Source organism: Ambystoma mexicanum, chromosome 1q, assembly GCF_040938575.1.
Source record: "Ambystoma mexicanum isolate Mex_15411 chromosome 1q, UKY_AmexF1_1, whole genome shotgun sequence".
Lineage (NCBI taxonomy): Eukaryota > Metazoa > Chordata > Amphibia > Caudata > Ambystomatidae > Ambystoma > Ambystoma mexicanum.
Window position 1 is genome coordinate 680,479,757 of NC_090922.1, and position 20,434 is coordinate 680,500,190.

A 20,434-nucleotide genomic window follows, 5' to 3' on the forward strand; every position below is an offset into this window, starting at 1 on the left:
CCCTCTCCCTTGCTAAACCTGCTAAACCACCCACTGAAGTCTGCACTAAACCTGCATCTGGGCCACTCTGTGACCTCGGTCCAGGGCCCAGCCACTCTCCACTTGCACTGCCTCCCTGGCTCCTCCTGCACTGTGGGACTGTCACTGCATCCCTACAGCCCCCTTCCCAGCACTTGCTCTGCACTTACCTCGCACTTGCCACCAGCTGGCCCTTTTATTTATTATTTATTATTTATTATTTTATTACGCTACTTACCTTGTACTGCACTTTCCCCCCCTACCTCCTCCCCCTGCACTTTCTCCTTTTCCCCTTACCTCTGCACTTGCACGATCTGAATGACACCTGGCCTAGTAGGATCGTTTGTCTGTCTTCCCCTTGTTTCCCTCCCTCCCTGCCTCGTCGCGCCTTGAAACACTTGTGTATAGGCGCGTTACAAATACCATATCATATCATATCATATCACAGCAGATGGTTCTCCACGGAAAATCGCTAAATTCCTGCTACTAGCCTAGAAATCCATCCATGGTCTTTTTTCGCCACTACCTTGACACCACCTAGATGAGTGAATGCTTCTCATTGTATTCTAGATCTCCAACTATCTACTTCATGTGTCTTCACAATGTATTTCCTCCCAACTGTCTGTCCCTCCTTCCACTTTCACTCCTTATCCCAACTCCTTATCCCAACTTGCCCCACTCCAGAGGAATATTTCCCCCTAATGATCAAAGCACTCTCTTCAGTGGCACTCTTCAAAACAATGCAGAAGTTCCTCCTGGTTTGGATGATAGGATCTCCATAGGACACTCCTCTCTCTAAACCAAGTAACCAATTAACCCACCTCTACTGCATTCTGCCCTCAGGACTACACTGAGTAATTTGAACACATGTAAATATTGACCTCTGTCTCTCAATCTTAAAAATATTGCTATGTCAGCCAATCCATTTCTCTGAGGTACGTTCGCACAATTACCACACCACCACCTGGTGCACGTCATTCACACAGCTCTTAGGTCAAGGTGACCTAACTAAGGGCTGTCTCTGCTGTCTTTTAATGCCTACTTTGTAAGTGATTTCCATTTGAAATGACACCTTATATGCAAAATAAATGTACTTGAGAACTTTTAGAATTCAATATTAAAAGTGTGTCCAATATCTATAACCTTTTATCCGATATCGATAAATAATGTATTTTAAAATGTAACGTTGGTAGTATATGGTAATGAAGCTTATAACTAGGTTCCATACCTCTGCCCCAAACATCTGCTTCTAGGTTTGGGTCACATTACATCTAACACCAGACATCCTAGACGCTAGATGACTAGGTATGCTAGACTTAGGGAAATCTTCAGACAGGTTGTGCTTCAGGGTTTTCTCTGGCAACAGCAATACAGACAATGGTCCAATTTATCATTACTATCACATCTACTCATGCATTTCTCAAAGAAGTGCTTTTGGTATGAAATTGGTTAATGTCATCATTTAGAATATACTTTGTGCATTTGTGATGTTATCTTCATTCATGAAAAATCAGACTAAAAGTACAAATATTAAAGCCCTCATTATGAGTTTGGCAGTAGCCATGGAGCTGTTAGCTCCATGGCTGCCACCAAACCGGGCTCATTTACCGAGTTCCTGCAAGGAGGAATAACCGGGTCATTCCAACATTGGAGGACCCAGTAATTCCTCCTTGCAGGAACCATTCCCCATTCCCATCTGAGCCCCCATAGGGCTCAATGGGAATGGGGAGGGAGGTAACAACGGGCAGATTACAACTGGCCCGTTGTTACCTCCTTCTTCCCCTCACGGAACATGGAAAGCACGCCGATCCGGGTCCCGCGATGGGAAGCTTGTAATCGGCCCTGACGGATTGAAGGGGGCCGGTCCCGTACCGGCCCCCTTCATTCCGTCAGCACCAGCCTCGTAATGATGCCCTAAATCTTGTTCATTAATGGGTAATCTTAACATGCAGGATTGCATGAATGTACGTTAGATTGAATTCAAATCCTAAATAGAATTAAGTTGATTATCTAAAGTTAGTCTGTGGTGTATCAAATTTACACTGCATACACACTGGACTGCCTCCTACTCCTGCCTTTGCTCCAAGTTAGTGACTATTTATTGGCTTAAGGCTGGGTTAGTGCATGCCCCGCTCAGTGTGCAAGCAATTAGTTTGCTGCAGCCGCACTGCCGATATGCCTTTAGTGTGGGTAATAGAAAGAACACGAAGACAGCTATAGGTGTGCCTTGATGTCACGTTTCTGTAATTTAGGTTCTATTGGCAGTTCTTTCCTGTTGGTCTGTACAAGCCAATGCAGCATCTGCTTTTGTTTGTGTATTAATGAATGGGGAATGGAGGAATGGATTAATTAACTGTATTAGCATACTCAGAATGGCTCCTACCAGTAGCACTTAGATGTCTCAGAATCCTCTTTTGATTACATCTCAGCAGTACCTAAAAGTCACACCTCCTGTGGACATCTCCCCAAAATGGTCCAAGCCTCTCCCTATTACCTCCTTTTGTTTCTTTTAGGCTGGTGTTGTTGTGGAAATGGCAGTTTCTATGCACCTCTTTATTTGCAAAGAAGTACATGACTTTTATTTTCCCCACTGTATTCAATGTATTGAACAACTTCATTTTCCAAAGTATTGGGTGACTTTTATTTCTCCAAATGCATTTTCTTCTGTGTCCCCTGCACTGTGTGGGTGGGGAATTGTGGATCCAAGCCATGATCCATCAACAAAGAACCAGTTCTATCTGTTGCCCAGCTGCAGCCTGGAATCCCGTTCAACTCTCCCTCTTACTCGTCCCACCCTATAATTAATCTCCCCTTTGTCTTGGCATGAAGCCTTTCAGAACCCAGCAAACCATTTCCACTTGTTATGTCCAACAAGTAACCGCCTCTTTGGCCCCAACTGCCCTGCACTGTATGACTTTCATGTCTCCTACTTTGCTTTGCGGCTCCAGCTTCCCTGAAAAGCAAGCAAAACGACAGACTTTTTTCCCTTCCAACATATGCTTGCTGTATATTTCTGTCAATTGTCCTGTATGTATTTTGTCCTGCAATCAATGTGCATGGTCCCCACATTGCCTGATCACTATATTTTGTACTTGATTCTGGCACACTGGACAGTAAGCCTGCTAACTCTCTTTGTCGAAAAAACCTGTTCTGCCACCTATGGCTGAATCTTTACTCTGCTCTCCTGAGATCCAGAGACAGTTGGTGGGGGGCTCTGGGAAGCCCGCCCTGTAATTATCCTGAGTAACCAGGCTAGTCCCTGTCCCGGAAACCGCCTCCATTCCCTATTCCAACAAATAACCTCCCCTTTGGGCCCAACTGCCCTGCACTGTATCTTACAATTGACTTCCACACCTCTGGGCTCAACTCACCTGACCTGGGCATCACAAAACATGTCCTAGCAACAACCAAACAAATACTCCTGGGTGGTGGGGGGTGGCTAACCCTGGAAGAGGTTGGAGCGACACTATGGCCCTCATTCCGAGTTTGGTGGTAGTCTTGGCGCTATTTGCGCCATGACTGCCACCAATAACGGTACCGTGTCTGGATTGGTGCAATGGGGACTTACCGTTCTAGTCCGACCTTGGCAGGAACGGTAAGTCCCCATTCACCAAACCATTCCCCTTTGAGCCCCCACAGGGCTCAATAGGAATGGCGCAAATAATTGGCTCGCGAATGTAAAGCCCGTTGTTTGCGCCCTGGTCCTTTAGCGGGTCCCGTCCATAACGCCAGGTCAGACCAGGCGTTAAAGGAGGGACCCGCTAAGGGACCTTGTAGTAGGGTGGTAAGGGATTACCGGCACCGGTCTCCTTAATGGTGACCAGTATCCCTTACCGCCAACCTCGGAATGAGGGCCTATGTGTCCTGGCAACAGCCAAACAAAGACTCCTGGGTGAGGGGGCTGGCCCTGGATATGATCCTAGCAACACGTGCCCAAGCAAACACTTGTCTGGGTGAGGGGGCTGGCCCTGGAAGTGACCCTGGCAACACTTGCCTTGGCGGGAGGCCGGCCCTGCAGTGGGCAGGCCAACAGCCTTATATAAGCCTGTGGAGAATGGACTGGGGCCCTTTTTTCTTGGCTGCTGACAGTGTGGTGGGCTGATGTGGGTTGGGGGCAGAGGCTGCAGAAGCCCTTCTGGTGGGAACCCTCCCCCCTGTCTGGCCTTATGCTTCTCCCCTGGTTCCCTTCCTCCCCAACTCTGCTCTATTTGTGCACCAGTGGGTCACCTGGCCTCTGGCTCTTCTTCCCCTGTGTCTGTCTCCTGGCCTCTTAGCCTTTGTCCCTACCCCTGCCTGCCTCTCTGCCCCCCCACCTGCCTCTGTGTCTCCCTGTCCCTATCTGCTTCTCTGTCCCCCTGGTGTCTCTGTGTCTGTCCCATATGTGTCTGCCCCCCTGTGTGTCTGTCCACCTGTATGCCTGTCCCCCGTGTGTCTCTTTTCACCAGTCTCTCTCACATTTTCCCCCTCACCATCTCTACCAGCCCCCTTCTCCAACCCTTCCCTTTCTCCTTTGGTGTCCCTTCCCCCACCTTTACATCCAAGTATATTCCCCGGGTCCTAGATTCCATGTCAGTGGGTGTTCCTTGCTAGTCTAGCGTGTCAAATGTATCCTGCTTCCAATGAGTTTTCTCCTCTTCCTACAATAAATCTGTTCCTGGTTTCTGCAAAGATTTTGGTGCCTTAATTGTGTTCCCACTTTTTCATGTAACCCGCCTGATATTATCAGAGGGGGGACCCAGTCCATCTGCGTACATAACATCCCCCCCCCACCAGGCCTGTTGAGTCCCTGGTCCAAACCTATGACTCTGACTGGGGTCTTCCACACAGAGCCCCCATGTTGGCCTGCCTCCCACTTCCACATTGATCTAACCTGCTCTTAATATTGATGGAAAAGTTTTCTGAATGAAGCCAAGACCCCTACAATTGTTTTACAAGCGCAATAGATTATGTTGGCAATGTGGGCTGGTGATATAGGGATGTAGGTTGAAATGGCTCATTGGAGTCTAACTAGTCACGTACCTCACTGACAACTAGTCTCTGCATCCATACGAGCAGCTCTCTAGACTGCATTATCATTCACTACGGCAGGACAGAAGGTCTGGGTAGCAGCAGAAACACTGAAATTGCTGCCTCATCTGCCACATCGACAGCATCGATGCCAATCAGCTTCAGGCTGAAAAGCACCTCCACGTCCACTTATCTGGAAAACACATCATTCATTGCAGCTGAGAAGATGTTGCCAAGTACTTAGAGAATCTTAGTGTAAAAATGCAGAATTGTATGAAAATAGCAATGCAAATCAGAAATGGGTGATCAAGGAAATGGATATATGCCATCTTGGCTGACTAAAAGAAAAGTCTCCATTCTTTGCAATTTTACCTAAATAATTTTCTTTGCTTCTCCTGTGTGTGATGGCATTAAAGAATTCGCACCCGATAGAGCGGATCAAGATACCAAAAAAGTATAAAGGAGATATGGGAATAGCAACACATTGGGCCTCATTACGAGGCTGGCGGTAGCCGTGCCTGTAGTATAGGCACAGCTGCCGCTTGTATTCATTTTTTTCCGGTGCTCAAAAATGGGCCTTTACCGGGTCATTATGGCCTTGCCGGACCCAGTATTTGCCCATTACTGGCGCCAGAAAAAATTCTTCCCATTCCCATTTGAGCCCAGTAGCTCTCAATGGGAATGGGGAAGCCGGATGCAAAGGCACAATTTATAACAGTGCCTGTGCATCCGGGTGCCTTTCATTCCACCAAGTCAGACCTGGTGGAATGAAAGGCACCCATGAGCACAACTCCGAGTTTTCCGGTCTGGATAAAATGGTACCGTCAAGCTATCCAGTACTGTTGTATCCGGACTGGCAAGCTCGTAACCAGGCCAATTATCTTCATGTGCTTTAGGTCTAAACAATGAATAAACAATCTTCCTGGCCACAAATATATGATTAGTTTGAATTATAACGACTCCAGGGTTATTCTGAGACAGTGTTGAATAATACTACAATTTTTGTTAATTCATCATATGGTCATTGTTCTCTTTGGTATTATTATAGTGCAAGGTTTAGAGTAGTGCCGATAACACAACAATCCAATTAACAATGACGCTGATTTGGACATGTATGTTACACTGTTGGTGCCTTAAATGATTTGACAATACCATATACTTGTTTGATTGCTATAAAACAAAGCACAGAAGATAGTCATAAACATGTGTAATCTTATTTTCTGTTTTCTTAGTCTATTTCCTTTATTATTCACATACAGAAACTAAACATATTTACCTCGGGTTTACGTTATGCATTATCAAATTGATCTTCCGTGTCAAATCAGTATTGCATGTGTGGCTAATCAATTTACCGTATCTTTCCTCTATATCTGTGAGAGCAGCACAGAAAGTGACGTCTGCCCAGGAACTCTATGCGAAAATACACATTTCCACAATGCATCAATTTAACAGCTGTAGCTAATTCAAATATACTCAGAGAAGACATGGCTAAATCTCAGTTTCACCAACACATTTCACGATGCATTGCATAGTTAGGTTGTAGGAAGCACTGTGTGTTTCATTCAAAATAAGAGTCATTCAACATGGAGGATGTACACGTTTGGCAGCATGGTGGATAATTTTGATACACAGATGTAATACCATTAGTGAGTAACAAGTTGGACATTTTGAAGGTTTGTTACATCACAAAGTGTTAGACATACTTCACTTCATATAAAGGAAAACACTTCCTATTGTCAGCACGTGGTATTATACACAGATCTCACATGGTTCCATGTGTTAATATCCCCGCAAAAATATCTCCATACAAGAATGCCGCCATATTTTTGTGGCAATATTAACACCTCAAACCTGCGGGGGACACCCCCGCAACCACCATATTATTTTAAAGGGAGCGGGGGACACCCACGCAACTCCCACTCCCATTTACCCCAAAAATGATCCCCACTAATAATATCACCTATGGACGTTCCCGACGACCATATATATGACAATATTATTGGTGGGGATAATATTACCTGATACCTCTCACACTCTGTCTCACTCTACACTCTTTCTCCCAATTTCCCTTTCTCACTGAATGTATATGTCTGTGTGGGTGAAAATTGTGTCATCAGGCGTGTGTTGCTAAAGCCACCACTGCAATTGATGACAGAAATGCGACCAGAGAAAAAACACATATATCTTTCACAAATTGTACTAGTAAAAAACATTTTCTTTTCTAGGAAGATTGAGTTGGCATTTCTGATATAAAGATTTTTCAGACACTGCGATTCCTTGAAAATGAACCCAAATCCATCCCCATCAAGACAGCTATGGCTAGTTCTTTGCTGGAAATACATATTTCCTTTATGAAGATTAATACCATTTGAGCTAACATTTTATAAGTATAATGGCTAAAATAAACCCCACATTTTGCTCTGCCATTCCTTGTCCTATTTTGATTGTAAAGATTGAATTGATAACCTACTTCCTTTTCATTCTTCCTTTGTAAACAAATGTTGCACAAAAGTGACATTCAGTGTAATCTTAAAACCATTTGGACTACACATCTACTGAAAAAACATTCAAGACCACAATCAACCCTAACACGATAGAGCTATATTTGGCATAACGTTTCTATTAAAGATCTTAGGAAAAGTATTCACACCACAACTCCAGTCATTTCTTAAAATGCATAAACCTCTTGGCAAATGTAAATGTGGGTTCAGACCAAACAGAGGAAGCAAGACTGCACTTCGATATATAAGAGAGCAATTGCTTTGGAATATGGACGCCCAATCCAATTCAATGTTGGACCTCTCCACAGCCTTTGCGGCACTGCACCATCAGATCACACTCAATATATCTGCATTCTGTGGCCATGGTGTCTGACAGGGCTTTGCCGGGTTTCAGGTCATTCTTAACTAATAGAGTACATTAATTACACTTGGGAGCTTATGAATAGATCCCTCTTTTGTCTGCTGTGGTGTACTTCATGGTTTGACCCCCTCACCATTGCTGTTTAATATGGATTTTAAAGCATTTTATGACCTTTTACTTAATTTGAAAGCAGGCTTCCACTGCTACTCTGATTACAGCCAGTTTATCTTTAATTTGTCTAGTGATTCCATCACACATATGCTTCTTCCACAACACATTGCATCATCTATCAAAGAATGGATGGATAACTGGCCCAGCTTGCATTGCAATACAATAGTTAGTGTCATCAATCCAATATGTAGCATTAGGTTTGGTTCCACCTATATAGGAGTTCTAATCAAGGTTACAAATCAGAGCTTTGTTTTTGATGTGCATTTATGTCTCACCTTTCAAGTCAATTCAACAGACATTAACATGCGTTATTACTTATGACTGTTCAAACAAGTTCAACCATATAATGATGAATCGCATGTAAAGAATGTAGAAATTTGCCATCAGAGGAGCCAAATTAGATTACTGTAATGCCATCTACATGGGTGCACCACAACATGTAACAGATTACAGATAATGAAAAAGAACGCAGTTAGAATTAGTGACAATCATTTCATATGTAGCCAATAGAACCACTATTATTTACCAATTACGTTGGCAACCTGTTCAGGTGAAAATCCATTTTAAGGTGGCCACATTGGCCAATAACTGTTTCTATAAAAGAGCTTCCAAATATCTGCAATCTAGACTGATCCTTCACATCCCTTCTCAGACTCTAAGATCAAACAATCAACATTTACTCTTCCCTCCCAGATTTAAGTTATATTCAGCGTGATGGAAGAGTTTTGTTGATAATTCTGTAACATCTGAAATTGACCTCTCCTTTTAAGATTCCCAAACAATATCTCAAGATTTAAATGGCATCTTAAAACCCATCTTTTCATTGTAATTTCTTACTGTCATGTAAACATAGTTTACGACAACTTTCAGAACATAACATAACATTTTGACAGGTGAGATGGAGCTGCTGTGTGTTTTATTAAAAATAGACTATTTAAAAAAGGTCATTTTTTTAATAACTAAATCGGCTCTTTTTAAAATTGTACAATGTTAATTTCTAAATTTCTAATTATCACTTCCATGTTATATAGTAGCCATAATTGGAACATTTCATTATCACACTGAGAATAGCAAATGATCAAAACCCAGAATAACCATATACATGATGTGTTGACAGGGAGTTATCATTCCAAGGAGGATATCTAGTACACGTTTAATATACTCTTTTAAAAATACCTCTATGAGAAAGGTGAAAGAGACAGATGACAACAATGATGGTCCCTAGCTACTTTGCTTAAAATCAAAGAGAAAGTTTGGAGTATTCGAATGATCAGAGACATTTATAGTTGACGAATATATTTTTTTTTATAAAAGAGCTGTAGTCTAACATTAAAGCGTTTCTGACCCTAAACTATATTTTCATATGGACAGCTTCAGGGTTTGGATATGGGGATACACATGCTGCAATATCTGTCACCCATGAGGGTCTGAGGGCAATCCTGCTTCTTGTTTTTTGAGATAATGTTTCCTTTTACCTTGCAGAAGTTTATAAGAGCAGAATTTAGAAGAAGAGGGACTGTAAAAGAAAGCCGTGTCTCAGGGTACTGGTCTTTGCCTGAGCATGCCAAGTCCTAATACACAAACATCTTTAGAGAATGATCTGTGCAGGATATTTGTTTTAGTGTGAAGATAAAGTGTGCCATTTCGTTGTTAAGCACTTAAATGTACTTCATAGGCCGTTGTCTCCGTTGATTACGGAGTACTGAAAAAGTTGGCACTTCTTAAGTGTCGGTTGTATCTTATGTATGCCTCACATCTAGATAAAGAAAGACACCATCTACACATATATCACTTTGCACAAGTATGTGATCACTCAGAAAAAAGCCACTTAAAAAAAACAACTCACATCATGATCTGCATTAAAAACAATATAGAGTATGTACTGGGCAGGGTGCAGATCCCGAAACATAGTGGGTGAACTTATATGTAATACAGCTTTGGGTGACACTGAACAGTTGAGGCACACAGGACAGATCAATATAGGCGAACACCCTCCCACTGCACCCTGCCATGGGAGAAGCATCGTCCTGTACCCCAAGAAAACTCATTGGCTGTTAATACTGGAAGAGTTACAGGAAATCTCGAAATGTGTCTCACCTCACGTCAGTTAAACCCCAGTGAAGAGGGCCCATAGACCAGATTGTGCTGTGATGTGGACAATCCTTGCTTTTAAAGATGTCTAGCCAGTGCTTTCAGGCCGAAGTGAACTAACCTGCCCCCCTGCTCATGTACATTCCAACATGTTCTGTTCCCACTGAGGGGTTCTCAAATATGGCTTTCCCCACACCGAGCAAATCACTAGCAACATAGTATTTGCTGCCTCCGTTGTTGGGCTGCACAGGAACGTCCACTGCATTTTGGCATCAATGTGGCAGATGAGGTAGGACTCTCACCAGGTTAAATCACCTAACTGTGACCCTCAAGTTAGGGATTGACTCATGGTGACATATTTTACCCTTGGTGGGGCACTGCTGGATCTTCATGGAAAGTGTATTCTGGCTGCAGCATCCAGGAAAGGAGCAGCTAGCTGACCTTGGAGTAATTTAACATATATGGTAATATCAGCATGCCCATGGTCATTAAGGGGAATGGCAGGGATGAGTTAGACAGTCAGCTCTGTTTGAGGTTGCAGGCCAACAATATAGGTCATTTTTCCTCGCAAATGGCTAATTGATAGTTGTTTGGACACTGAGCATTACACACCAGCATCTTTAGTGAGTCTTCCAAAATGGCCCCCTTTCTATGCATGCATCTATGTGTTAGTAACACCCCACCATAGGATTCATTAAATAACAGTATTCTGTGGCATGCGTCTCAAAGCCAGTGTACCATGCAGAGGTCCGAACAAGAGGATAAGAGACTGTTCTCACTGAGACCTCTCACTGGAATAATGGTTGTATTATAGTTTTATGCACACAGGAAGGTCTTATGCCAATTTTCCAATCAGAGCCAAATTGCAACATGCTGCCAGGTCCCAAACACTATGTACCTCCAGTGATGATCAACCTGGGACATTGTGTGGGCAACCACTGACACAGTGCGCTGGCGCTCACCTGATACATATCCACCCCTGGTCCCTCTTTACAAACTAGCACCTGTGTGTGCACCCTCTGCCTCTCCTCCTGCCTTTCGCTGCTGATGACACAAAACTGGTTTGCCCCCCTATCTGCCTTAAGTTGGATTTCATGGCTTCTCTGACAGGACCACTCCTACTGCCTGGCAATCCTTCTTATGTGCTGTTTCTCCCTCTGCAAAGATGATTGTTTCTGGCAAGAGAAACCCATTATGTCACTGTAATGGTTTGTCTGTGGGTCCATCAAAGCCTGTCCTGCAGTGTGCACCATGTCAGGGCCATAACCCTGTACCAACCCCTCCATCTCATCTGCCTCTGTAAAGACCTCCATCTTGACCAGAGACAATCACACTCCCAAAGTGAGCAATGGTGGGACAGCACTAGAAGAGCCACAGTTGATGTTAGGCATGGAGGCCCTACTTGAGGTAGTCTGAGGCACAAATGTGGAGGTGGAGTATGGGCCCATCAGTGTGGCCTGTCTGCAGAAACCAGCCTTGATCAGGGATGCTGCCAGATTGGTGAGACAGAGAATCACCACCATGTGATGCTGTGTATCCTACTGTTGACTGGCAAACATATCATTATGAAGAGCATTGTCCCTATGCAATCCACCCACCAGCAGTGGTGACACTGTGTCCTGTATGGTCTCATCTGACAATGGAGTCATTGTTTGAGTTGAGGTATTAGACACAGTATGTAGCTCTGCAGCTGATGAACATTGGACAGGGTGCTGTCTCCCCACACCCTCCACATTTGGAGCATGTAAATCCCCCACCAGGCACACAAGGCAGGCTCTCAGCATCCTCCACCTACCCTTCCACACCTAAGCTTGACACAACAATTGATGTCTCCAGGCTCTTGAAAGAGCAAAGAAATATTGAGGCTTAGTACCACAAAATGAAATATGCCAATCACGGGTCAAAAAGATACAAGTATCTTTTATTCTGTACATATTTCAAAGCGAACAGATAGCTATCTGTCTCCCAACACATCGCAGTGTGTACCAGCAGACATGGTGAGGGCTGAGAGTGCTGGACATCTTAACACAGACACTTTTATACTATTTTTCAAACATTGCCCAGTCCCTCTCCAAACTAATAATTAACATGCTAGGGTTTGTGCCCACTTCACATGAAAAATATTACAATATTGTACAATGGATTTAACAAGTTTGAATGTCCATGAAGTTACAATGGTGACATTGGTTCTCTGATCCACAGTAAGCCTTATTTCAAGAATCGCTACACTGCAGTTCAGTAAAAGCACACAGTCTGAGTTGGTTCTACATAGTCTCGTTGTTTATATGAGGATGAGGCTTGTGAGTGCAGACAACACTTGGATTGCAGTTCATACGAGTCACAATGTTTCTATGCATATGGCAAACAGTCTGCTCTCGGTCAGCCTAAACAGTAACAAAACTCAAAGTTTGTTTAGCTCGGCTGCAGGTTTAAAACACAGTCCACCATTTTAGAACAAAAAGCAGGAGTCAAAATAAAATGGTGGGTGATTCTTAAAATGGCGGCAAAGTTGATCAGAAATTAAAACATTTCAGGCCCGGTTTCCCGGTGCAACGCGAATGGGCTTAGGCCAATATTCATAACTAGGCGGTATTATACAAATACAGTTTAACACTCTGTGGCTCTGCTCAACAGCCGTGTCATTTGAGAAGTCTGAAAATCCATCCACATGCTTCTCCATTGAGCTTGAAGTCATGGAGAGTGCCTTGGGTCTACAGTGTCATCTTTTCTCTGGCATGCAGCTCCTTCTTAGGGGAAGGTCCCTCTTCAACTGGCGGAGAACACTGTAAAAGAATGGAACACCATCACTGTAAGACATTTATCCATATCTATATAAAACTGTGACACATGGCTAGACATTAGTGCAAATGACACATGCACATTTTCTTTAATAAAGTTGCATGTCTCATATGCATGTGTGCAGAGACAGGGAAATGGGCTGCATGCTGTGGGAATTTTTCAGGGTTATACCTAACTTTGTGGTATTTTATTATGGTAGTAAAGAGTGGTATTTTATGGTGGTACTATCTCTTGTGTTCATTTGTTGGGGTATTCCCTTTTACACTGGTGACACTAACATTAGAATATTGCCTAGCAATTGTTTTTACCAGGGCCAAACCATAACAGGTTACCAGACGTGATACACTCTGGGTGGGCAAACTATACCTTCTCCTCTCACAGTATTTTATTTACAATACTGCAATATGCCCTTGTGGCTGAGTTCCAAAATTCATTTATCAGTTTACACCCAAATAGTTGTACACACAAGCACACCTAGCAATTCTGAAAACTCAATTCACAGAAAAACCATGTATCTTATGTTTACCACATATGGTAATGTGAATTACCACGTGCTGTAAAATAGGCTTACAATCTGCTGACCTCAGTCTATTTGCTAACAAAAAAATCAGACACATAATAAGAGCACAAACCAAATTCATTTTTTAAACCTTTTGATTTTTATAGAAGGTCAAAATTCAAAACTGTCAGGATATTTGCATTATGCAGTATTACTTTACAATGGCTTATTTTTGGACATGGATAAAATGCATTTCATCAAAGTGCTTGCACCCATAAAATAGCTTTTTGAATGATAAGTTTCACTTACATGTTTGTTGCTGGCTGGCCAGCAACATCCTGGCGAGGAGACCTTGAAAGGTTTCTCTCACATCCTTAGCATATAGGGGCCTGTTGCTTAACAAAAGCTTGCTTCATAAACGGGAACCCACATGAAATGTAAATCATGAATTACTTTTAAAAAACAAACATATTTCTATCACAAAACATGTAAGTATTTCCCAGGCACACTACACACACCTCAATTACTGGATATCTTCCTGAATCTGTAGGTGATATTTCTTCTCAGTTTGGCATGGGAGCTTTCCTCAGCCTATTCACCTGTACTGCTCCAGGGCCACATAGATAAGCACTCAACCACATCAAACGGCCCTCAGGGCTGGAGTCTGCCTGTCTGCCTGCTCTGTCACCGATCTCCACCTGAAGATATCTCTCCTAGCTCTCGAAGGTGTCTGCCCCTTCTATGCCCACCCAAACCCGTTTTATGAGCTCTTCCTGCCAGTAAAGGGAGATCCTTCCCCTTACAGAACATACCACTGAAACCACATGATCTTATTGGTTTTTCTTCCCTTTACCAACTGCATTTATGAAAATATATGTTACATTTATTTTTCCTCGCTTCCTGACTCACAATGGTTTTGCCTCAGCAGAACGAAATTTCATATTTGTTCAACTTCACCAATCTTAGTCTGCACGTTTCAATCCATTGAAAAAGAACCTCATGCATTTCAGGTTATTCTACATAGAATATATACTAATTTGCACCTAATGTTAGGGATATGGGACGTGTTACTGAATGTTATGGGATTGGATTTGTATGTTAATATATCAGTATTAGTTCAAATGCAATTCAGTCAATTGAAATATAATCCTGAAATATTATGCAATTTAAAACATGCGCTCTGCATTTTCTGAACTCTGTGCATTTCCCATCTAGTGCCTCATGTATTGGCAACCATGTGCCTTGCGCATTTCTGCACTTCTGCATCTCTAAGACCCACACTAAACCTACATGTGCTCGCTAATCTAATAAGTCCATGTAATTCAGTGACCCCATCAGAGCCCGCAGAAACTCCTCCTACACTCCCTCCTTTTTTTTACTGCTGGGATACCACCCAAAATCACTGCATGAAAAAATGAATACAAATATTCTAAAACACATTTGCTGCTCTAAACTGTATTTTCTCCCTCCCTATTGTCATCAAAACCAAGATCATCATTTTCATCTTAATAGTGAGAACAATCAACCAGATCAAAATAACTAGCATTAGGATTGCCAAAATCATCAAACCTCTTTCCACTCAATTTTTCCAATTAAACCGAGCTGCCTCTGTCAGGCCTAAGCTACTCACAGTAATGTTATTCTTATTTAGATTCATTCTAATCGTATGTACACTCTTTTGTTTCAGTAAGAATTTAATATCTGGCTCAATGGGAAATGCATTTTTCTGAAAGAAATCAATGTTCTCCACCTTCCCCTCCCATAAATCACCATCAGCATGAAACAGGGTCAGTCCACCCACCGACACCACTGTATCTTTAGGCATAGATATGTTGAACACACTATGCTGCAACTGTTTCACAATAAAAGTTCCATGGTTAAGATGAGTAGTTTTATAGATGGTCATTGAGGTACTCACTAACCACCTATCCTTAATCAATTTAGCATGGGCCAACTCTTCAACCTCTGTGTTGCTTATAATCACCTCGCCAACCTTAGACTCCCCATGGTCTGACTTCAGTCCACAAATAGCCTCTGCCTGGACATATACAATTCTGTTCCCTTAATTTCTCACAGGTATCTAACTTCAGGATTATATACACATCACGTTCCCACGTTTTGAAATGCTATCATCTCTGGAGTTATAATTCTCCCATATTTATTGTCTTGCCAAAAGCCTACATCATTCACCAGCTTAGTTTGATAGATCAACTCTGGAGCAATAAACGGAATGCATAGTAGGAAACCTATTTCCATTCTCTCCATATTAATGTATAATAGCATTGCACTTCCAATTTCAAATGCAATTCTTTGTTCGATCATTTCCACCTCCTTTTGTGAGATCCGCGCCATCATTTTATGGATGATATCAGGTGACACAAAGTACAGAGGTATATGGCCTTGAATCAACTAAGATACTGCATTTTGAATTTTTAGTGAATATATTGTCATCATCCTTTCAATCGGAGTTACCACGTTTAAAATATCATGTAGCAGTTTATCATGTTTAACAATGACATTGGTACTATGCTCTGCTATTTTGGTTTGTTCATTGAGCACCCAATGGTCTCATTCAAATAGCGAATTGCTTCTTTTTGTCCACCCCGAACCCATCTAAGGTTTGTTGCAGTTCTTTTAAATCATGGCTTAACTCATCTGCTTTACTACCTAAGGTTCCTTCAGATATGGCATTGGCTGTAGATATTGTCGCACCCACCACAGCATCAATTATCATCATACAATTAACAATTCATGCCACTAATAGACCACGTCATTCTTTTTCCTCTTGTTTTCTTTATATTAGATGAACTCATGAAGGTCTTTTCCAACTGTAGCATTATCTCCTTAGTTGCCCTTCAAGCTTCTTCTTTACAGGGTTGCACCCATTCTGTTAATTGCTCAGATTTTATTTCTGATTCGTTAGGGAACTTTTCAATGATTAAATCAGGATTTAGGCTAATATACATGTTCTGATTTAACAACCTTCTATTCCCCAATTTAAAGCCTGGTGCTTCCTCTTCTGCAATTCCAGATTCCGGTCCTGGATCTATCAGAACTTGGGCTTTCATAACCATGGTACATGGAGCATTCAGGAAAATGAAGGCCAACAGTAGCCAAAAAACGTCCTTTTGTGCTTTGCTATGAGGAAGAAACAGACAGTCATTATCCCTGGTCATCATCTCCACATCTTTTGGGTTTGTCATCTTCACCCCCTCTTTAATCCAGGGGCTTTCCAAGGGACTCTGATCCAGGGTTATCCTCCCGGGGTCCAGCGGCCTAACGATCCAACGCTGATGAGGAAAACAATTATTTTTCTAAAGTAAATAAAAAAGACACATTAAGTATCAAGCACAATACACATTTCATTTCATTTGCCACTGGTGCATCTGAAACCAAATTCGATTAGGCACACAAATACAAATTATAGAAATACCAAGAAACTTTTCAATAACTACACAACTAATTACACCACTACCACCTGGTATTTCCCAGATAAGAGCCCCTTTCTACTCTTGAGTACTATCACTGTTTACATATAATCACTTGCTATGGCAATTCTATACATTTTTTTCTTCTATTCTCTGTTAGTTTCAACTTGCTCTAACCTTTTGATTTCATGTTTTGGGTGGAGAGGTTTAATTTGATTAACATGGACAAACTGTTCCACTATCAACTCACCCACCTTTTTAGCGAATTATGTAGACCACAGGTGAAACCTTATCTGTAATTGCATATGGCCCTTGCCACACTGCAAGAAATTTAGAGTTTTTGTGTTTCCCCTTCCCAAAATTAAATGTATACACTTGGGCTCCCATTTCGTATTCCTTCACAGATGCATTCCTATCATAATATGGTTTTGCACTGTCAACAGCTTTTTCCAAATTCTGCTGCACAAATGCAAACGCATGTTGTAAGTGTTTCCTCAACTCTTCCACATACTCATGATTGTGGACGTATTTATCACACCTTGTTCATTTGTTTTGTAAAGTAAGTGTTGTGGCAAAACCATTAACCTTCCAGATGATAGCCATTAATACCAATGGAAGCCGTAAATCCCAACTAGAACCTGCTCCAGCAACACATTTTTTTAACATGTCAACTATTGATCTGTTACACTGTTCTACTCCCCCTGAAGAGGGGGCCAGTAGGAAATGTGTAGTTTTCTCTTCACACCCAAACGTTGCCATATGTTTGTCGTCAATGCTCTAGTGAAATGACTTCCTCAGTCTGACTCTATCCTTTGAGATAAACCAAATCTTGAAAAAATATTATTTACCAGTAAAGAGGCTGCCACTTGTGCACTTCAGTATGTGGTCATTAGACATTAGACAAGTTACTGTCAGCATGTACCTGTTTCCTCTTGCTGATCTTTTTACAGGCCCACATAATTGATTTGTAAATCAGACCATGGGAGGGTCAAATCCCTTTTCATCAATGGTGCTCTATGGGTAGGTGACGCAGGTTGAAACTGTGCCCATACTAAACACCCTCTCCAGAGATCAACATCCTGGGACATGTGTGGGCCAAAAAGCATAATCTTTTAAAATTTCCAAAGCTTTGTGTAAACCTCTGTGTCTTGCGTTTATGGCGTTGTGGGCATGATGTAAAATCAGTCCCCGAAATGACAGGGGCACTACCCATTGAATTTGACCTGTCACAGATTCTCTAATCATCAGTCCATCCTGTAATCTAATTTTCTTTTTGTCTTTTAGAAACACTCTCAATTCCTCTTTTCCTTTGCAGACCTCCTCAGAGGATTGTGTTCTGCATCTAACAAATGGTTATAAAAGAGGATTAGAATAAGATCTTCCTTTTGCACTTTGATCAGGTCCTGATCTGGAGTATTAAAACTCCATTGCGCCACAGGCTGCTCAACAGTTTTTGGAGTCTTGCAGCGTGTTATTACAACTACCTGTATTTCCCCAAGCAGGTGTTCAAAAGGAAATACCTCCCCCATTACAGCTCCAACTTTGTCTAACTGATCTGCCTTGTCATTCCCTTCTTTGTCCTCACCTGGCATTTCCTCCAATCTGTTATCAAATCATTTTCTGACACAGGTTTGTCTATGGCTTGAATCATCTTGCCATGTTTAAGGGTTTTTGTTATAGGTGAGCATGTCTTTTACCTTCCAGCCAGGTAAATATTCTACAAAGCTATTTTGTGCATAGTCAGAATCAGTTACTAGAACTATTTCTTTGAGTTTATTTTCTACTGCTGTAGACATTTACTTGTAAATAGCAGCCAATTTTGCCACTTGACTACTTCTAGGATCTATCCTCAGACTTACCCTTGGAATGTTGTCACATCTATACAAGATGTTTCCTATTCTGCTGCTAACTCTTTTAATGCATTATTCTCTATATGATATGCGCATCCATCTACCTACACAGTTGGTAAATCCCTACATATTTCTTCATCAAATGCTCTGTGTGGGGATTGCTCAAATTAATTCAAACTTCTTTCTAGCTCTGTGTCATAAGATGTACATAAAGCCGCACAATAATGCAACTCTGATAGCCCCTAGGCAACTGGGCTCTTTTTATTTTGACCATATTTTACTTCTACAGGAAATCCCTGAAGTGCTATTGTCCAGGAAGTAATTCTTGATTGGGCCAAATTCCCTGATCTGATTCTTTTACTTATCAGAAACTACAGAGGTTGGTGATTTGTTTCAGTAATTACCTTCTCCCCTTGAATTATGGGATGGAAATGTTGTAACTCTCAGATGTTGGTGAGAAGCGCTTTATCTCATCACTAAACTTGGTCTCTACCTGTGACAATGCTTTGCTGGCATATGCAATAGTTTTGTTATTCACATCATGGTTTTGATATAACACTGCTGACATGCATTGATCAGTGAATCCTATTTCTACAAAGAAATCCTGTTTTATTTATTGGATACGCGCAACGTGGTGCTTTAATTAGACACCCTTTTAGCCTGGATACTGCCTTACTTTGTTCTTTTTCCCATTTCCAGGATACACCCTGTTTCAGTAATCTCGTCGCCCCCCCACGACCTGCATACCAGAATAGATCATTTTTTCATCAACAGTGAGCTAACCCCGCAAGTCGAATCTGTGACCTACCTGGGCGGGTCAATCTCGGATCATTCCCCGCTGCTAATACAGCTCTGCCTAAGGGGCCCTAGACCCCCTATCCCGATGTGGCGCATGCCAGTAAACACTTTAACGTACCCTACATTCAAGGAAGCCCTAGGTGAAAAGCTGGAAGAATACATAAATATTAATATGGGATCAGTTGAGAAATGGAGCACGTTATGGGAAGCCATGAAGGTGGTAACGAGGGGTGAGATAATAGATGAAGCAGGTGGGATCAGGAGGCAACTGAGAAAGGAGCTGGAGTCAAAGGAGGAGGAGATCAGACACCTGGAGAACAATCTCCCCCCAACCAATGAGAGGGAAAAAACCAGGTTGAAGGAGATCAGAGAAGAGTGCAGAATTGCATGGGAGAGGCTGTCCAAGTTCGACTTCTCTGCGCGAACTCTTAAGGCACACAAAGAAGCAGACAAACCAGGCAGGATACTTGCCTGGCTATGCAGGAAGGAGCACCCGAGGCAGGCCCCCAAAGAGATTAAGGATAAAGATGGTACAACTCACAGGACACAGCAAGCAATAAACAATGTCTTTTCAGACTTTTATGCCGAGCTATATGCCCACAAAGACCAAATCCCCGAATCAGACATCAAAGATACCCTGGCTGAAGTTGAACTGCCTAAACTGAGCCAGGAACCACGAAATATGCTGGGAGAGGCCATCACGACCGAGGACATCTCAGAGGCGATCAGGTCCCTTTCCACGAGCAAGACCCCCGGGACAGATGGTCTTACCCCAGAATTTTACAAGGCCTATGAGGAGATCTTAGCCCCCATGCTGCACGGAGTATACGAGGAGGCATATGAGACCGGGACACTACTGAGCAGTATGAGAGAGACCCTCACAGTACCAATACTCAAACCAGGCAAACCAG